This window comes from Herpailurus yagouaroundi, unplaced genomic scaffold (genome assembly GCF_014898765.1).
Source record: "Herpailurus yagouaroundi ecotype Mexico unplaced genomic scaffold, PumYag 141, whole genome shotgun sequence".
In the NCBI taxonomy this organism is placed as follows: domain Eukaryota; kingdom Metazoa; phylum Chordata; class Mammalia; order Carnivora; family Felidae; genus Herpailurus; species Herpailurus yagouaroundi.
In genome coordinates, this window is record NW_024412396.1 from 65302775 (window position 1) to 65323754 (window position 20980).

The window sequence follows — 20980 nt, forward strand, 5'->3', positions numbered from 1 at the left end:
CGAGTGGTTGCTGGACCTTGTTCCACTTTTATGCATTAGGGCAGTGACCTTTAAAGAGAGAACTCAGAATCATTAAGACATGAATTTAAGCCAAACTCACGAGGGAAAGAAATTAGAAGAAACCAAAGGGGAAAATATCTGACAAGCAGGCGCCAACAAGCTTTTGACCCAGGATGAAAGCATCAGTATTAACAGAAGAATTATTCCTAAACACAATCTCTTTTGGGACAAGGACAGAGAGGGCAAAGAAAGAGTTTTTCCAATCGCCCCACTATCCACAAGTGGATTTCCTTCCAAGGCTTTCAGCTTATCTATTGTACCACAGGCCTCATGCATTTTTCACAAGTCTCTTAGAATTACCAAACAAATTGCTGGAAGGGTGAGCGCCCTGTACCGTTTTATCGCCACTCAGAAGAAGAAAGGCCCAAACGGTCTCCATGGCAAATGGTAAACACATGTTCCTTCAGCACGCCTGCCACCGAGCACCTACAAAGGGAGCCTGGACATTAGGGGGGAGCCTGAAAAGAGGGGAGAGCAGACACAGATGGCCCTGGTCAGGGGGCCAGAGAATGCTGTCCGTTGAGGGGACGAAGGGGCAGAGGCCAGCCAGGTGCCCCCCGACCCAAGGCCCATAGGATGATGATGCCAAGAGGGAAACCGAGCGCTGTCTGCTGGGCTGGGGGAAGTCAACACTTCCCCACTGAGAATGTGAGCCAGATGAGAGGACCGGGGTGAACATCACAGATACCATTTCCTCTGCAGTTCCATTTATGGACAGGAAATGAGCAGGGAGACGCAAGCGTCTGCTCTTATCTAACAGAAAACGCAGGCACAAGTCCCAAGTTCAAATCCTATGTCTACCACTCACCCGAGGTCTGTGAAAAAGAAACCGCAGTTAATCTCTGAGATTCTGTTTCCTGATGTGCAAAATGCACGTTCTGAATAAAACCTATGTCAGGGAGCGGCTGAGGGCAGTTAAGACCCGGACGGGAAAGGAGTTGGTAGGTAGAAAAACAAACAGGATTCTCGTGACTGGACAACGTGTGGCTTCTCGGCAGCAGACCTGACCCAAGGTCTCTGAGCTCATCCTGCCCTGCCCCCTCCGGCAGACTGAGGGGCATGCCAGCCCTGCCCCTGGGGTCAGTCCTTCTGCTGACGCCCGGAGCACCACACAATCCCCTGCCCTGTGGCAGCCCAGGCTCCAGGGTGCACCCCGCCATGGACCGCTCGGGTCCTGGCCGAGCCCACGACGCCAGCTGGCTCCTTACAGGGGAGTGAGAGAGGCACCCAGCACAGTTCCTGCCCCCTCAATTCTCAGAGGCAGTGGGCACTCTGGCCCACTCCCCCGAAACACTGCAGGCCCCCTTTTAGAAAGGGGTGATTCATTCTGTAGAGACGCATGCCGAAGTGACTTACGATTAAATACGATGTACGGAATTTGCTTCAAAGTAAGCAGGCACAGGGGACGGTGAGGTACGGCAGAGGCAAGACAAGAGCGGTCGTAAGCAGTTAACTCGAGGCTGGGTCCTGAGACCCAGCAGTGTGTTAAGGAGTCCACCAAGTATTTTTAAATTCTCTGCGATAACAGAAAATTGGGGGGGGGGGGCATGGAGGGAGGGGGCTAAGTAACCAGATGTACCTTTTCTTCAATCCCACACACCTCTCGTGCCAGAGACACGTTCAAACAGCAACACTGTCTTTCCAGAAGGAGCAAGAGGCAGCGAGCCAGATGGGAAACAACAGTGAGAGATTAATTATGGAAAAGATGATAATAAATAAAAATCATCATCATCATAACTTTTCTTTTTTTTCTTTCTTTTTTTTTTTTTTTTAAGTAAAGGTGATTTTTTTTTTTAACATTTATTTATTTTTGAGACAGAGAGAGACAGAGCATGAACGGGGGAGGGTCAGAGAGAGAGGGAGACACAGAATCTGAAACAGGCTCCAGGCTCTGAGCTGTCAGCACAGAGCCCAACGCGGGGCTCGAACCCACGGACTGTGAGATCGTGACCTGAGCCGAAGTCGGCTGCTTAACCGACTGAGCCACCCAGGCGCCCCATAACTTTTAAATAATAGCAGCCACCACACACCCAGGACCAGCTACACACACACTGCCGGGAAATATGGTTTTCAAACACCATGTCCTTTAATATAAAAATCCTACGAGGTGGGACCCCTGGTGGCACAGTTGGTTGAGTGTCCGACTCTTGATTTCGGCTCAGGTCATGATCTCACGGTCATGGGATTGAGCCCCGCGTCGGACTCCCCACTGGGTATGAATCCTGGATTCTCTCTCTCCCTCTGCCCCTCCTTGGCTTGTATGTACGTGCGCTCTATCTCTCAAAAAAACAACAAAAAAAATTTCCTGTGAGGTGAGAGCTGAAACTATAAAACTCTCAGAAGATTACACTGGTGTGCATCTTCCTGGCCTTGAATCAGACAACAGTTTCTTAGGTATGATACTAAAAATACAATCAGGGGCGCCTGGGTGGCTCAGTCAGTTAAGCGTCCAACCTCGGCTCAGGTTCGTGAGTTCAAGCCCTGCATCGGGCTCTGTGCTGACAGCTCAGAGCTTAGAGCCTGTTTCGGATTCTGTGTCTCCCTCTCCTCTCTGCCCCTCCCCTGTTCTCACTCTGTGTGTGTGTGTGTGTGTGTGTGTGTGTGTGTGTGTGTGTGTCTCAAAAAAAGTAAACATTAAAAAAAAATCTAAAAGTACAATCAATCAAGAAAAGAAAAATAAACTGGACGTCATCGACATTAGGAGCTTTTGTGAGTCAAGGACACCACCCGCCTCAGACCTGGCACACAGGCCTCATCTCATCACACCTGTGACCCAGCCATTGAAAGGCCTCCTGCTGGACCGTGTGTGTGCCTGAGAGCCCAGCCGGGCACTTCCTAACCTCTGGCCTCCATGGCAGGAGTGGGAGATTCAAGCGCAGTGGATGGTTCTAGAAATCTCCCCTGTAGCGGTGGGGAGCTAGGATGGAGGAAGGAGCACCACACAGAGCACTGGGAGCCCCTTCTCCTCTCTAGGCCTCTTCCTCCTCTATAAGGTGAAACCAATCCTGTGAAGAGGTTCCATGCATGGGAGCGGGGGGCTGCTGGACCTGGGGTAGAATCCTGCCTTCCCTACTTGCGACTCTGGGCCTCCATAAGCCTCAGTCCTCATCTGTGAAAGGGCGAGGGTCATAGCCCCTACCTCCTGGGATGTTTTTTTTTAAAACAGGTTTATTGACCGCATACCATGCAGTTTGCCCACTTAAAGTTTACAATCCAATGGCTTCCAATATGTGACAGAGTTGTGCAACCAAAAGCATAGTTATAAGACATTTTCATCACTTCAAAAAAAAAAAAAAAATCCCATACCTTTTAGCTATCAGCTTCAATTCACCCATTCCCTCCAGCCCCTGGAAACCACTTTTTGCCTCTAGAGACTTGCCTATTCTGGACATTTCTTCTTCTTCTTCTTTTTTTTTAATTTGTTTAAAGACAGAGCACGAGCAGGGGAGGGGGAGAGGGAGAGAGGGAGAGAGAGAGAGAGAGACAGAGAGAGACAGAGAGAGACAGAGAGAGACAGAGAGAGAAACACAGATCTGAAGCAGGCTCCAGGCTCTGAGCTGTCAGCACAGAACCCGACGTGGGGCTCGAACTTACAGACCATGAGATCACGACCCGAGCCGAAGCTGGACGCTGAACCGACTGAGCCACCCAGGTGCCCCTGGACATTTCTTATAAATGGAATCAATGCAGTCTTTTGTGACTGGCTTCTTTCACTTAGCATAACGTTTTTAGGGTTCACTCATGCTGTAGCACGTGTCACTGCTTCATTGTGTTTGATGGCTGAGCAATATTCCACTGTGTGGATATACCGCCTCTGTTGATCTGTTCATCAGCTAACGGGTATCTGGTTTATTTTCATCTTGTGGCTACTATGAATCAAGCTCCTGTGAACATTTGTACACAGGTTTTTGTGTAGATGGACGTTTTCATGTCTCTTGGATTATATACCATATAATCTTGGGTTAAGAATACAAAAGATTGCAAAACTTCTCAGTTCCTCAAGCATGGGTATTTTAGGTAGTAATCATAACAATCTGCCATGGCACACAGGGACACCTGGGTGGCTCAGTCAGTTAAGCATTCGACTCTTGATTTTAGCTCAAGTCATGATCTCACAGTTCGTGAGTTTGAGCCCTGCATCAGGCTCTGTGCTGACAGTGCAGAGCCTGCTTGGGATTCTCTCTAAATAAATAAATGAATGAATGAATGAATGAATGAATGAATGAATACATTTTTTTTTTAAGCCCACCATGGTATACTAATAAACCATTTTTCTGGTTTCTAAAAGCTATAATCACACAAAACGCTAGATTTGACTCACAAAGCAATCTCTGTGGTCTATAGAGTAAACATCTGTATTTTTATTCCCATTTTATAGATGAAAACACTGAGCATCTGAGAGGCCAAGTGACTGGCCCAAGGCCACGCAATCAGCTACGGCTTTGTCAGGATTCAAAACCAGCCATTACAGTGTCAAACCCAAGGCCCCTGCAGTGCACCCTGTCACCTCCCCAAACACAAGTTATGTGGCTGAAGTGCTTTAATTCCCAGAAAGTCTAAGGACCCATTTCGAATCTAAGTGCTGGAGAACCTGTGCACACCTCAGTCAAGCAGGCCTAGAACAGGAAAAGAGAGAGCTGAAGCCTGGAGCCAGCAGTGGGAGGACAAGAACGAAGAGCCTTAGAACTGCCCAGACCACCCCCCCCCCCCCCCACCCCCCCCCCGTGGACCAAGCAGGCTGGGTCTCTGGGAGGCCGTCTATTTGAACGCTGGCTTCCTGAGTAGTCCTATCTAAGCACTTACAGAGGAAACCTTAAGCAAGCACTGTGGGGACAGCAAGCCCTGCCTGTTCTTCGGGACTCTCAATGTCCAGAACTCTCAATCTCCAGAGAGGTGGGACAGGAAGCAGCATGGTGAATGCTAAGAAGGAGTCACATGCAGGGCCGGGCAAGCTAAGTGCCAGGTTCCCCTGCCAAGCATTCTGCATGTTAACCTGAAGGCCGGAGGGAGAGGCAGAGATGCTTTCTAAGAGGAGAATTTTAGGATTGAAGTCAGTTTTCAGAAAAACCCTGCTGGCCAGGAATGGTGTGGGAAGACTGGGCTGGAAGCCATTCACGGAACAGGGAGTTGAGGGCATCCAACATGTCGGAGAAAGTTCATCTTCTAGTTTGGTAACCAGCCTCCTTCCTTCCAGGGTCCTTGTTCCCCTCCCCCAGGAAGATGTCACACAGGAGGACAGAAGTCCTCACTGAGAGTGGAAAGAGAAAGAAGGGGCAGAACAGGCTGGGCACAGGCAGGGAAGGAGCGGGGAGCCCACGAGTGGCTCTAGGGAGCAGTCCTGCTCTACAGTTTGATCTGGTGGTGGATACAAGGTGTATCTGGTTTGCGAAATCCATCATGCTACTCACTTATACCTACGGTTTTCTGTGTATGTATTATACTTCACCTTATTAAAAAAAGGGGGGGGGGTGAACGAAAGCACTGAACTAAGCAGGGAAGCAAGGACCTGCTCCCTGCTCCCAGTATAGCCTGCCTTGTCTTCACCTTCTCTGGGACTCCAGCCTTCTACGTGGAGCAGATCAAGGATGGGAAATGGGGCACAATTCCACCACACCTCCCCAGGGCCACGGCAGCCATCACCACGGATCACGGCAGCGATCAGCTGGGGATCACAGCACGTGGGATTCAGAATCCTGATCATCACTTGGTTCCAGAAGTTAGATAAGCACGGGCACTCAGGGCGAATCCCACGTGCCATGCACAGAACAAGCTCTCCAGGCTGATTCCATGAGTCAGGGTTGGCATGTTTTAATTAGTGCTTAGTCACCAAACGAATGCTGGGGAAGACCTGCGGCCGGTGGAAATTACTCACAGGGGTTTTTATGGGAAAGAGGTAACCCTGGGCTTACTCAACATAATCTCACTCCTTCTGACTCTTCCTGATAGCACAACCCACACCCAGACCTTCCAGCTGATGACCACAAAGGCTGCCCTTTGAACTAGCTCCTTCCACACCAAGTGCTGGATGAAAGCGAGGAAGCTTCCAGTTCCTAAAGTCTTTTTAAAAAAAATTCTTTTTCAACGTTTATTTATTTTTGGGACACAGAGAGACAGAGCATGAACGGAGGAGGGGCAGAGAGAGAGGGAGACACAGAATCGGAAACAGGCTCCAGGCTCTGAGCCATCAGCCCAGAGCCCGACGCGGGGCTCGAACTCACGGACCGCGAGATCGTGACCTGGCTGAAGTCGGACGCTTAACCGACTGTGCCACCCAGGCGCCCCTCCAGTTCCTAAAGTCTTAACACCAAGATGGAGGTCCCGGCAAGATGTTAGAATGAGTTATTATTAATAACTACGGTAATGATAGTGATGATGGCAGCTAACTTTTCCTGCATGCCCACCAAGTAGTGGATAGCGTTCTACACACTTTCAGGATCCGACACATTTATTCCTTACAACCAGCCTACGCACTAGGTCCTATTAACAATCCCATTGGACAGACAGAAACAAAGACTCAGAGTGCCTCAGTACCTGGCCCAGGCTCTCCGAGTAAGGAAGCAGCCACGATGGCATCTGAATCCAGGCCATCTGGTTCCAGAGCCCTCTAGTTGGCTCGGGGAGGCCTGGCCAAAGGAAAAGCATCTAAATTTTAGCCATGGCCAGGATTTCTCATGTGTGTTCTTATAAAATTTATGTTAAAAAAAGAAAAGTAGGTCTTTCTCGTGTGTTGTCAACCCAAGCCTCGGCTGTGAGCCTGGTGGCACAGCCTGTGAGATCAAGCACGCGGCCTCTGGTGCGAGGACAAGGTAAAGCACCCAAGAAAAAATGGCAATAGAGTTTGCAAATTCCTTTGCCAGAGGAAGAGTCACAGACGGTCAGACCTCGCAAGACCTAAGGGCCCCTTAGTCAGCCCGTATTTCCAGAAAGGAGAAAGGAAGTAGAAACAAGCCCAAGGGCACACAGCGAAGCGGCAGAGATGAGCCCACAACCCCATGTGCTCCTCCTGGCACCCCAGGGTCCACCCTGGTTCACTCTGCTCCCAAAGGCCCCAAGGGGCCAACACGTTGGGCCAGAGTCTCTGCTTCTATTCCTGAGCCTGGATCAAGACAAACTAACAACAGCCACAAGACAGCCACCTCTCAGGAGAATAAGCAAATGATCGGGCCAGATGCCGGAGTCCACAAAGGCCTCTGGGATGAAGATCCATGCAGCACCAAGGGAAGGACACGTGCAGGATTCTCAGGGCCAGCACGTGCGTCTCCAGATGCACAGGATGCCTGCGGTGAAGGCGGGGGACTCCCGGAGGGAGGACAAACAGATACAACAGTGTCATGAGCAATCACACCATCAAAGGCACAGTACGCTTCTGCAGAAAGTGAACCCCATTCCCGGGAGACTAGCTCCACAGGAGGATGAGGTCATGAGCCATGCTGAGCAAAGCTTTCTGGGGAGGACAGCTAACGAATCCTCTGCGCAGACTACTGAAGCCATGAAATCAACCGCTGTTCACGGGCGTGAAATCATCTGAAGCCAGGGTCAAATGTCCCCCAGGCGAAGCCTTCCCGGCACCACCCAGAATACATGCCTGTTCATTACACCTTACAGAAAATCACATACCACAGACAGTCCTGAGGAATCCGCGCTAGACCCAAGTGCCTGGATGCATCAGACTGTGCCAGGCAGCCAACCATGGCTCTAGCCAGACCAAAGCACCCACGGCTGTTCAAGAATCACAAGCCAGGGGTCTGAAGAGGTAGCCAGGGCTGGCATGGGGCTGGGGCTGGGGCTGGAGATTTGTGCAGCTGAACCTTGGGAGTAGGCTCCCAGAGGCCAAGAGAAGGTTGTGGCAGCACCTGGTCCATACCAGGGACAGAACTGCCAAGTCCCGCCACACACGGTGCCATTCACAGTCTACCACTGAGCTGTGCAGTACACACACCATGTAACAGTCCCTGACCATCAGTCGAGGCTTTTTTGCCTTCCAGTCACTGGCTGACCATCTCTTTCAGCCCAGCTGCACCTGGGTGATCCCGATTCCAACACAAAGGACCCTAAGACACTGTGAAAATTAAGGTAGAGGCAGAATTAAGAAATTGGCTTCAGGGTGCCTGGGTGGCTCAGTTGGTTGAGCGTCTGACTTCAGCTCAGGTCATGATCTCACTGTCCATGAGTTCGAGCCCCGCGTCAGGCTCTGTGCTGACTGCTCGGAGCCTGGAGCCTGTTTCAGATTCTGTGTCTCCCTCTCTCTCTGACCCTCCCCCATTCATGCTTTGTCTCTCTCTGTCTCAAAAATAAACGTTAAAAAAAATTTTTTTTAAATAAAAAAAAAAGAAATTGGCTTCAAGTCCTAAGACTGCCATTAACTTTATGCATAGTTCTGAAAGCCACCTAAGTCACTTGTATCTTAGTTTTCCCATCTACAAAACCAGTAGGTTGCAATGATGCATTTATATCCTTTCTGACTTTCCAGTCCTAGGATTCTTTGATACTTTGAAGTGATAAGTGAACAAAAAAAGCTCTTTGGGTCCTAGAGCCCAGGGCCTGCTGCCCTCAAGCAAGTACACAGTGTAAGAACTACACAGAACCCAGTCTTGTTAGGACAGTGACACACATTCCCACAACAGTAGAGGGAAGGACAGGAACACGAATGGCAGATAGCCAATGGCTCCACGTCAGGGACAGACATCAGTTCGCTAGCTTGAGCGAGACCACACGTACCGGGACTGCCTTTCTGTGCAGTGACTAAGATAACTCTCCATTCCTTACAGACCCAGCCCCGGTATGTAGAGGGCATACCAGGGCTCCTCACCCGCTACGTCTCTGACTTTTCTAAAATGGCTCCTTGGGGAGAGCTGGCCTTCCACGCCCACAGACACCTTGGTCTTAATCAGCCCTCATTTGTATTCTGGGGAGCTCACCAGTGTCTGAGAACTCAGCCTGAGGCCTCCCAGAGAACACGAGGCCAGGAAGAGATGGAGCTCCTGAGGGGGGGGGGGGGGGGAGAGAGAGAGAGAGAGAGAGAGAGCGCGCACACACATCGGGGTGGGGGGCACCTCTGCAGCTACAGGGCAGTCGCATTCCGCCCACCCTCACTGGGGGCTCCCCTAAGTGCGGAGAGATGTAAAGGTGACTGGTGAGGACAGAGTAGGGAAGCACTGCCATATGGGAATATGCAAGGATGCGGGTCACGGCACTCATCTGGCCGTGGGGTGGGGGGAGGGGTGGAGGGAATAGACAGGGTTTCCGGGGGCCAGTGCTGCTGGAGGCATAAGGGTCACCGGCATGGGCCACAAGGAGAAAAGGCATTCCAGGCAGAGGGGACAGCCAACGCAAAGGCACGGGGTGAGGGAGGCCAGCATGGCTGGGCAGACATAGGTCTCCAAGGGGAGGTTATGTAAGGCAGAGAGCATGACAGACAGCTGGAGATACACCAGCCAGGGAGTCTGGATGTGATCCTAAAGCAACAGGGTCCTGTGCCGGGGAGTGGTGGGGCCAGCTTTGAGTTCTGCAGTGACCAGTCTATCGGCACGTGAGGCCCAGGGGCCGAACTTGGAAGGGATGCGCCTGAGCAGTGTGTCCAACACAGCCGGCATTAGGGACATGTGTGCCAGACTCAGCCGTGCAGGAGGGACGCAGCTACTGCCTGACCTCTGGCATGATTTGACAGAGCCGGTGACAGGAAAATGATGCCCTCTGCCCCTCAGCGTACTTGCTCTCCAGACCCGTTATTTAAACCCGTGAGCTCAGGCTGGGGTGTTCAGGCCCTCACGGCACAGGGAGTTCTGGAGAGAAAGGCGAAGTATGAACACAGGAGCACCAGACAGAAGCGAGGTGGCCTGGGGTCAAGGTCCAGACAGGCTGCGTGAGCCTGGCACAGACACTGCCCTTGCCAGGGCCCTGAGTGCCAGTGGCAAACACAACGGGATGGGGGTACGGTGAGGGTCTGGCACCCCCTGATATTCCAGAACTCTATGCCAAATTAAATCAATGAGAAGCATTTCCAAAAGCGGGGGGGGGGGGGGCGCCCGCGGACACAGACCAGCTCTAGGTTGGTGGGAATGTAAACTGGTACAACCTTATGGGAAGACACTGGGCACCAGCCGAAATTGAGAACACACAACCTTGGCATTTCCATTCCCAGGTATTCATCCCACAGAACTCCCCACGTGTGCACGCAGATTTGCGTACAGATTATTTCATCACTATGGCTTGTTCCTGAAACATCAGTGGGGAGCTGGTTAAGAAAAGGATTTAAAGCAATACCATGCAGCCATTAAACAGAACGAGGCAGCCTGAAGGGCTGATGTGAAGTCATTTCCAAGATCTAGTGTCAGAACAATGGCTTTGTGTGGGGAAGGGAAGACCATCTTTGTTCAGACACACGGGAGCCCCTGAAAAGGTTCAAGGCTGTGGGGAGCCGACTGTGGCTACGCCTAAGATGGGAAGGGGCCGACTGGGCAGCAGAGGTGGGAGGAGACGGTCAGGACCACTGAGAGCCACACCTAAGGAATCCACCAGAATCACAGTCCATGAGATGACTGGAAAGGTTCACTGGCCCAGGCTGGGCACGAGGTGGGAGAAACACTGGGGCATTCGGGAGGGGCAGACAAAGCTCCCATGGAGCAGAGGGCCAGCAAGGGCCACCCCCGCACCCGTCCCTGCTGACGAACAGGATGGTCACAGCACAAAGGGTTCAGGAGGGACAAGGAGAGGTCGGAGCAGCCAGGACCCTGTCCCCACAGTGAGCTGTACAGACTCATACCGCTGATGGGACATCAGACCCTTTCCAGATGAGGTGGGGGGAGGTGCTGTGAGAGGGCCTGAGCGCCCCACAGACCACGGGTTCTCCTGGGCGTGTGGCTCTGCACGCTAGCCTCGGTGTCCCCGCCTGTGGCCTCCAAGTCACGTGCCCCCCAAAGCCAGATGTCCCCCACGACTGTCTGTCCATCTGGGTCATCTTCCCAGACAATCTAATGTCATGTGCCTCACTCGGCCACCTGGCGAGCAGCGTGAGCACGACAGTGTGGTCCCCACGGGTGAGAAACTGTTGTTCGCAGTGCTGACAGAAAAGCCTATGGAGAAATTAGCTCCCGCCAAAACATCACCCCAAATGCTGAGGAAGAAAGGGCTGGAAGTAAACAGAAGGCTATTATTTGAGACGGCAAATGCCTTCTCCCCGCCGTTCCCAGGCCCCCATGGAAAACAATCCCTCCCTTTCTATCCCCAGACTTCAGCACCAAACTTATACATGTTCTCCATCTTCTGTCAGCAGAGGCTGGCACAGTGCCTGGCCAGGCTGTTCACCCTGACGAATGTCACATGTTCTGTCACAGCGCCTACGACCTGGGAAAGGGGCCTGCAGGGCTGGGTGCTGGTCAGAAGGCACCCCTCCCAGGCTGATGCTAAACCAGGAGAGACTAGCATTTCCATTAAGGGATCGCTGTGGGGGCCACAGGGGGGTCCCAGCAGTCACCTGACCCCACGGTCAGAGCTGGCAGCTGAGCAAAGTGAGGACCAGAAGGGGCTGCCCGGTCCCGGGTCACGCAGCAGCTGCCGCACTCCTCAAGCACCTGTCTTAAGCCCCGTGTGCCTCCTCCACGCACGCAGGCCCACATGCCCACCCGCTCCCCACGCGCATCCCCACACACCCACCCACGCCCTTCCCCACAATGCTCAGGTGAGGCTATGGAGCCACCCTGCCCTCGGGCCACTTCCCAGGATCCAGGCCACAGGGCTGCTTGGCCTGCCCTACACGCCCACCCACCCCCAGCCCTGCAGCCAGAGCTGAACTCTCAGTTCCCAGAACAAGCCACGGCCTCCCCGATGCCCACGGGCTCCCCTGCGCTTTGCTGGGGGGTGCCAGCGTTAGTCGCAGAACTCGGGGTGCCCACACTGCTGTTGGTGGGGGTAGAGGAGTCGTGTGGAACCAGTGCAGGGTTTGCAGCACGCTGCTGAACTCTGGGAACGCCAAGGGCCACTCTAGCCAGAAGTGCCTGGGCCCCCACCTCTATGCTCAGCTGCCCCAGCCTCCCCGCCTCCAGTACAGGCCCCAGCCGCACAGGACAGGGAGCCACTGCTGCCACACCACACCCCGTGGCAGTGACCCTGGGGCCGCAGACCACTGACTTCCCAGTGTCCTTTTTGGCCCTGCTCTAACCAGCAGGCAATGGGTATGCTCGCTTTGTATGCTCTTCCCCTGGGCAAGTGCTTCAGCCTCAACGGCTTATTCAGTGTCCTCTGTGCCTGTCCTGCCAAAGAGCCTGGTAGACGCGCCCCCCCTGGCCTGCTCCACGATCACCCCTCAGTCAAAAGGCCTTAAATTTCGACCTCAGTCCCAGTTGTCAACTCCTCAGAGAGGCTGCAGGATGAAGTGGCAAGAACTTCCCTGTTAGACAAGCCTTGAGTTTCCTTCTTCCTAGAACTTCCCATAATTGGAGATTGTGTTCCTTTTTCCTGTTTGCTTGTGTTTTGTTTGCATTCCCCATCCCCACACCCTGCATACACACACACAGATACACCTCTGTGGGGGCAGGGGCCCAGTCCACCTCATCTGTTTTATTGATCACGGTACCTGCAGCTTCTTTGAGGATTTCTGGCACACAGGAAGTGCTCAATTAAGACTCGTTGAATGAATGACATTAACAGATTTTAAATGACTGATCTTAGAGATCAATGAACAGGCTGAGAGGCGCAGGCCGGGTCAGGGGCTAGTAGCAAGGGGCTGTGGGCGGTGGGAGGCCTGAGACAGTGGGCATGGACCCCACCAGCATGAGTTGTGCAGGGAGGGGCTCAGAGAAGGAGGGTCCTCATGCCTCGGAGGACCGAGGTCAGCAGAGGCCGGCTTGGCTGGTGAGAAGCTTCGTGATTTACCAAAGGTGAAGGAAACCACAACGGCTTAACCGTGAGCATACAGCATACCCATACCCTAACCCTAACCCTAACCCTAAGAGCATACGGGGAACGTGGAAGCCAAGTCAGGAAGTCATGGCCCCAAAACAGGCCAGGAGGAGAATGGAAGAAGGCGAGCTTTCTGCTACAGGTGTTACCAAAGGAAGAATCCACGAAGACTTCAGACCTCCTGGCCTGAAGAGCCCAATCTCCAAAACTCAGATACTGTATCCAATGAGGGCTCAGTATCCACGCTTTTAAATCAGAAGGGCTTCGCTTACCCACCGGAACTCTCACAGCTGCCGAGCTCCCAGAAAGGCAGGGGTCTCGACTCGGGGGCGAGCCTGCCCCCAGGAGACATGCAGCAGTGTCCCGAGACAGTGTTGGCTGTCACAATGGAGGGTGGCGCTCCTGGCACTTAGTGGGTGGGGCCCAGGGATGCTGCTGGACACCCCACGGTGCACAGGATGGCCCCACAGTACAGAATCATCCAGCCTAACAAGTCAACAGTGCCGAGGCTAAGGAACCCTGAAACTACGTGCATAAAAGTTCCTTCGTCAACCCTGGAAAAATTTATTATTAATAAACGTTAGTATTTCTGAAACCCAATGCACCTCAAACCCTGACTGCCTCCCTCCCCTGCCTCCTCCCCCCCCCCCCCCCGCCCCCGCACGGCCAGTGTGCTGGGTCAGAGCTCAGGCTCCCAGGGCAGCCGGCCCCTCCCACCGTACCGCCTGGTGCTGTACAAAGTCCTGCTCTGCTTGGGGCTGGTAACAGGGTCATAAAGTCGTGGGTCTGCCGGGGGGGGACCGGTCTTTCTCTCCACACAGGAAAGTCCCTGCACACAGCTAATGGCACTAAATGGCACCAACCTCCCCTGGGGAGAAAGAATGATTCACCGTCACCGCCTGATCTGGGCACACAACGGGCAGATTGTGTGGCCATCTCCACCATGGCGGGGGGTGGGGAGGGTGGCCTTGTAACCCAGGGCAGGAGTCATGACGAGACTGACTTCATGGCCACCTCAGGACAGGATCTGTCCTCTGAGGCCAGGGTCACCAACTATGCCCAGTTCTGCCTCCCCTGGCATCTGCTGGTTAACGTTTATCACTGTGCAGCACCAGCTGGGTCGGAGGCAATCCCAGACGGTGGTGACCTCTTCCTTCAGGTGCCCCTGCATCACTGGCCCTCACACCCCAAAGCCATTCTGAGGCCTATCTGAAAGAGCACGAGCTATGATCCTGGCTCCCTCGTGTTTGGACTAAGCAACCCGGGGCGAGTACCTTAACTTCCTCGGGCCTGTATCCTTACCCGGAAAACGGGGAAGTAATTCCATTCTCCCAAGGCACTGACAGAAGCACAAAGTGAGATAAGAGATGTGGAGCGCCCCGGGCACCGAAGGCCAGCTGGGACCTGCTCGGGAAGCGGTAGCCTCTCGCAGGGCTCCACGGTGGCCGCCCAGATCCTTTGCTGGCGCCCAGGGTTCCGATTCTGACACCACCAGCCAGGAGGCCACAGGCCACTAAGCGCTGCTTCCAAACTGACAGAAACTCACTTAATTTACGTCAGGTTTAGGTATCATCTCCCTAATCAGGTTAGAAGGCCTGGAACAACAGAATCTGGTTTCTTCTGCTTCCCATCCCTCCAGCTTGCGGCACAGAGCCCCAGGCTGGCGGCCCACCCAGTAAACATCTGAGGTTGGAAGGGTTTGATCCAGCGTGGCTGGGAAATCATTTCTGAGCCCTAGGGGTCAGGGGCGGCACGGAGCTCTGGTCTCGGAGGTGATCACAGCTGCTAACGGCAGCCACCTTTGGAGGTGGCCGCCGCAGCTTTCAATGTCCCCACCCTACGGTGCCATCCCAGCACGTTCCCTGGACGGCAGGTGGGGCGACCGGGGAGGGGTGGAGCCGGGCATGCCCCCTGACCACCACCGGGCCCTGCCTTTAGTTGAAGTCAGTGCTCATTTCACAGAGAACACCTCCAATCTGGGGACATTTTCATAATCACTGCCTCACCGACTACAATCGTGACTGAGGACTCCTAGGTCAGCTGTGACGCGTAGCTACTGTCCATATGGTGGTGGTTGTGGTGGCAGCAATAATAATAATAATAATAACAGGCTGGCCTGACGGAAGGGTCACTCAGTGCTACACCTGTCATCACGCCCCAGGCACTACTGGGAAGGAAGAGCGGGGGACCACGTGTACACACGTGCACACGCTCGGAGCAGGCGCCGCTCCAAGGGCACTGTGCCTGTCAGTTGCTCAAGCCTCACAGCAACTGCCACGTTTAAGCCTTAGAAGGAAAGCGCACGGTGGGGCTGCTGGATTACTGTCACCGCAGACGGCCCCCTGGCCCACAAGCAGATCATTAAGTGCCTGACTCCCTGCGGTCAGTCATGGCCACGAGAATCAATGAGGCCACGGCACGCGTCACCCTGGGGCAGAAGCTATGAGCCAGAGCGCGCTTTGCGGATTTCTCTTCCTTCTGCCGTGAGGACCGGTCTGCTGTCGCTCTGTCACCCCAGCTCTCAGGCGTGCAGAGCTCAGCCGGCCCTCTGACGACGTGGGCCCCAGGGTAGGAACAAGCCTGCGCTGAGTTGCAGGACCCGCCTGTTACTGCGGTGCGGCCGAGCCTGTCTGGACAGACCGGAGCAGGAAGGGCCTTGGAAGCCATCTCCTCCGACGTCCGAGAAAACCGGACTCTGCAGCTAGACTGGGAGGCAGTGGCAGATCATACATGGGCCCCAGCAGAGGCCCCTGCCTGGCCTCCGAGGCCGTCAAGCCCACGTGGCCAGTGCTCTGAGCGCTGGCCACGGTCAACACACTCGGTCCTCCCGCAGCCCCGGGAGGCAGGGACTAGGACTGCCCCTATTTTACAGATAAGGGAACTGAAGCACAGGGGAACTTAAAAGACATTCCCAAGGCCAACCAGCAGGAAGCGGGGGGGAGAGCTCTGAACCCAGGCAATGGACTCCCATGTCGGTGTTCCGAACCGTTCTGCTCTGGGGGATAATAACAGGCCAGAGGAAGAAAAAGGCAAATCTGTGGGCTCCAGACATCTATGCACGAAGTGTACGAAGGGCTCCAGGAAAGGTATACAAATGACCAACGAGCACACGGAAAGATGCCTGACAGCATCGGCCATCATCAGGGAGATTTAAATCAAAACCACAAGATATTTAAGTCAAATTTAAATCAAAACCATTTCACCCCCGCTAGGATGGCTAAAGTCAGAGCTGGGTAAGTGCTGGTGAGGATGTAGAGAAAGCAAAACCCTTCTGCGCTGCTGGTGGGCATGTAAAACAGTGCGGCTCTAGGAAAAACAGTCTGGTGGCTCCTGGATCGAGTAAACAGTTGCCACGTGGCCCAGCCATCCCCCTCCTGGGCGTATATTACCAGAAGGAATGAGAATGTGTACATACAAGCTTACGGCAGTGGTATTCTTAATAGCCAGAAGATGGAAACCCGTCACCTGATACCTGGATACACGACGTGGTGTATCCAAATGGAAGCTTGCAGCCATCAAAAGGAAGGAAGCACCATTTCGCACCACGACAGGGATGAACCTCGAAAACGTCATGCTAAATGAAAGAAGCAGTCACATGCGGTCCAGTGCTCTGTGATTCCGTTCCTATGAAAGTCCAGAATAGGGAAATCTACAAAGACAGAAAGTGGTGGCCACTCAGGGCCAGGAGGGGAGGTGACGGTTAAAGATTTGGGGTTTCTTTCCAGGGTGAGGAAAATGTCCTAAAATGGACTGCACAGATCTATGAATACACTAAAACCCATCGATGATACACTTTAAGTGAGTGAATGGAATGGCATGTGAGTTCTATCTCAATAAACCGGTTTTTCAAGATGAGGGGTGGGGGGTGGGGAGCCGAGCTACTGAGAGTTGATTCAAAAAGCTGGTTCCTTTCAGGTAAAACAATCATTTAAAAAAACCAACTGTGCAAAGCGTGCCTCTTCTCTGCCTGCAGCCAGGAGGCGAGGAAAGAGCTCCCTTCCCAGATCCATTTCATACAATCAAAGGGCTGCTGGGGACCTAAGAGGGGAGTGGGGCATTGCCCCTCATGGGCCTGTGGTAGGGGCGCTCAGAGGATCACAGGGGCCCTGGGATGAGGACGGGGCAGTGATGAGCCCCCAGGGGCATGAGCTCTCTCTTCTTCACTGCAGAAACTGCCAGGCTCCAACGACTATGGTGTCCTCACTACTCAGAGTTCATCTTGCCTTGGCAATTTCCCCCTCCTAAGCAGGCCCTCTCTCATTCCAGTGAAATCTGATCTTCTCACTCTAACCCCCCCCCCCCCCCCCCCCGCCCCGGCCTGCAGGATAAAGTCCAAGCTCCCCAGCCTGTTCCTCCTGCAGCTCCCCACACTCCAAGGCTTCCCCAGGCGCAGCCACCAGGCAGCACGATCTGCCTCATGAGCCCTCCCTGTGTCCCGTTCCCAGCTGCCCCCTGGAGCCATTTGCTCCTTTTTCTGACCCACCAGGATGCCCTGCACGAAGCCAGCACCACAAAGCCAGCACCACAAAGCTCCTTCACTGCACAAACACACAGGCACAATTCCTATGTAGCAGGCACCATGGGAGGCAGTGAGGATACCCGGTGAGCTCGGAGCAGATGCAATCCCCACCCCTGCAGCTAATAACCCCCAGAGGGACAGACAGTAGGGACTGATAAAGCATGATGTGCTTCCAAAGTGAGGGAAGGAAAAGCATAAAACTATGAGGGCCTGGGATGGCGGATATGTCCTTGGTGAGATAATCAGGGAGGTATCCCTAAGGAAGGGGCACCTGAGCTGAGAGCTGGGAGCGAAGAAGGAATTTCAAGCACAAGAACAGCTTGTGCAAAGGCACTGAGGTGGCCAAGAGCTCAGAGCTTGAGGGGCAGGTGGGACAAGATGAAGATGTGGAGAGAGGCAACGGCCAGATCACACAGGCCTCGTGGGCCTTGTTAAAAACTGAAGTCTTTGTTACGGCTACATGGTTAGACACCAGGACGTGATCAGATCTGGCTTTGCCCTAACTCATCACTCTGGCAGCTGTGAGGACAGCTCCTGGGTTCCTGCTCAGCCTCCCCGCGGGGCTCGGCCTCACGTGGAAGGCACTCGGCAAACAGCATGTCGCACAAAGAACAGCTCCGGTATTCAGACTAGGGGTTCCGGGACTATCTGTGGAACACTTCACAATCTCCCAGCCTAATCAAGACAGGAGAAGAGAAGAGGTGTCAGTTTAAACTCAAACCTCGTTTTTCCAAGCTCATTCAGGGAAAGCCCCAGGATGATCCTCCTAGAAAGCTCCACATGCCCCACAGAACACAATCACTGTAACCCTTCTGGGCAATTCTGGGGCTGGAAGGGGCAGCAGAAGGTCTGCCCCCAGCCCCTGTCCCGCCAGGTTGCCCTGGATGCCACAGTGAGAAGAAGGTTCTCCAAGCATCCCTGAGGAAATAGCTTCAGAGGCCAGGGCTCCCCTGAGCATGGGGACAGGGACCCTCCCACCACCACAGCCCCACTTGCCAAAATGGGCAGGGCCCTCAAGGTCTGTGCACTGATACATGAATCTTGGGCAGAGAGACAGCAGCACCAGGCTGCTGGCTCCACATGAACCCTGGTGCAGAAAAACAACTGAATCATCCTGATAATTCTCCAAGCAAAGCTCTCTTGGGGCCAATATTTAAAAAAAAAAAAAAAAAAAAGACTTAAGTAGTAGTTTCTATGGCAACCAGCTTTAGTGATCCGCAGTGAACCCCAGGCCCACACCCTCCAACCTGTCCTCAAAGGCAGCCAGGAAAAAAGCATAACCTCTCAGCTCTGAGAATGCCTTTCTACCCCAGGCTAAAGGCCTCATGGCAGCATCCCGGGAGCAGAATGCTATAGGGCTGGGCAGAACACCTCAGACCCTCCTCTTCCTCGACTCACTTCTCCTGCCCTCAAGTATTGCATCTGGAGAAGGCCCTTCAAGACAAGCCCCTTCTGGGGCAAACCATTACACTCTGTTTTCTTATTCACGACAAACCGCAGAAAGGCCAGCTTTGCAAACCCAAGCCCTGGGTTCTGCTTCCCCGCTACTGACCCTATGGCCCTTACCCACCCAAGCCAACATCTCCTTGTTAAAGTCCAGCATATATATTAAAACAAGAATCTGAAAACAAGGGACGTGACCAAGGTCAAGCACCAGTTTATCGGGTCTGGCTCTGAATCCCATAGCAGAAGCGGGTGACCAGGTCAGCGCTGACAGTGACTTGATGGCAGGAGGGAGGCTGGAGTGTAGCCGACTGGGCCTCTCCCCTGGCCCTCACCCGGCGTCCCTTGGTCCTTCTCTTCACCAGCCCCTGCCTGTCCCCTCTCTTCCTGGGGCCTCTGGAAAGCCCAGCCTGTCACCCTTTTCCCTAAAGGATTGTTCTCTTCACAAAGGAGGAAACGTCCTGGCCTTATCAGATATCCGGCTTCATGCTCGAGCACAGAGCACAGGGAAAATTTATCCCAAAAATACCAAGGCTGGAAGGTTATACTGAGGTCACCTCAGTCATCTGAGGGCTGGCCGAGTGTGTGTGCCCTGGCTGGGACAGGCTCCAGGGAATCCAGTCAAGACTTCCCTGGGAAATGCACCCGGTGGCTGAAACCTCGAAGCCACACGTCCCCACATCCCACCCCCTCCCCCAGCCCTGCGGAACTTTCTCTTCTACCAAGAACACAACACAGGGGACCCAGTTCTCCTTCATGGTTTAGCCATTCCCTGCCCGGGATTGTCGGCTGTGCATGTGTTTATGGGAAGTGAGGGATGGGGATCCCCCTATGGGAGGTTGGTCAGGGCACTGAGGCAGGCTGACGGCTACACCCTTGATCTAGGAGGACAGCAGGAATGTAACAGCGGTGGTCGTACTCAAGTCCGAGAGGCAGAAGCAGCTCCTTTATGTACACGGACGTTTACTTCTCACAGCAACCTGTCCATCCTAAGGAGCAGGAACTAGCAGCATCCCCATTTTACAGAAGAGGAAACTAAGGCTCAGGGAAGTCACGTCATCAAAATGGCAGTTGACCTTCTACTAAGCACCTGCTGGGGCCCGAGCAGTGTCAGGTACTCCAGCCAACATCATACAAAGTTTTCCTGATCCTAAAACCATTGTATAGATAAGAACACAGAGTCTCAGCAAGGTCACGGAGGAGCCCGAATGCGCCTTTCCCACGGCCTCCAGCCCTATGAAAGCAAGAGGGACTTCAGGTGGTCGGCAAGGCAAAGGCCCGGATGGACACGACATGGGGGCAGCACCCCCTCCCCCCAGCATAGGGGCCACCGGCAGGCCACACCTGCTTCTGGGCTGCTTGCACACAGGATGTGGGGATCTGTGGCCAAGCTGGCCAAGGAGGGGGTGAGAGTCACAGGGAGGCAAGTAGGGCCCTGGACACATGGAGGAAAGAAAATGCTGTCAGCAGGAGGGCTACCGTGTGGTGAGGAGACTAAGGAGAGTCCCCTTTGTCCTGACAGAGAAAGACAGGACGTCACATCTCCAATTATCACACACTGACAAGTGCTCGCTCAAGCATCCCCTCCCGCTAGGAAGGCCCTCCATTCTGGCCGCATTTTCACTGATAATATGACTTTGTTTTTCGTAACCCTCGAGCTGCTTTCCAGAGGAATGAATCACGGTCTTGTCCACGACAGAGAAAACCCAGGGCAAGTCAGCGGGGGCAAAGGCAGCACCTCCCGAGGTGGCGGGTGGGTCATCACGGGGTCAAGATCTGGGAGGCTGTGGGAGGAAATGGGACCGGGAGGAGGGACCAGCCAAGAGGATCCAGTCCACGCTCAGAGACAGGCACGCAGGGGTCAAAGCAGTCGGCACAGCGAGGGAGCTTCCCACCAAGGCAGGACTCGGGGAGCTAGTGAGGCTATTGTTATTTTTTTAAAGTTTATTTATTTACTTATTTTGAGGGGGGGGGGGGCAGAGAGACAGAGGGAGAGAGAAAACCCCAAACAGGCTCTGCACTGTCAGTTCAGAGCCTGATGCAGGGCTCAATCTCACAACT

The 20980-nt window shown here is 53.8% G+C and overlaps 1 protein-coding gene across 6 annotated transcripts in view; it reads right to left on the reverse strand.

The window, feature by feature from the left end:
* ITPK1 (inositol-tetrakisphosphate 1-kinase) overlaps positions 1-20980 on the reverse strand; it is a 179094-nt gene that overhangs the window by 52548 nt on the left and 105566 nt on the right. Inside the window, exon 1 of one of the 6 annotated variants that reach the window (XM_040478073.1) lies at positions 19839-19896. The exons of 3 other annotated variants lie outside the window; for them this stretch is intronic. The gene's annotated coding sequence lies outside the window, so the exon portion shown is untranslated. Of the gene's footprint in view, positions 1-13229; positions 13482-13679; positions 13840-19838; positions 19897-20980 lie in introns of those variants that run through there. 2 more of the 6 variants (XM_040478072.1, XM_040478071.1) reach the window with 2 other exon arrangements.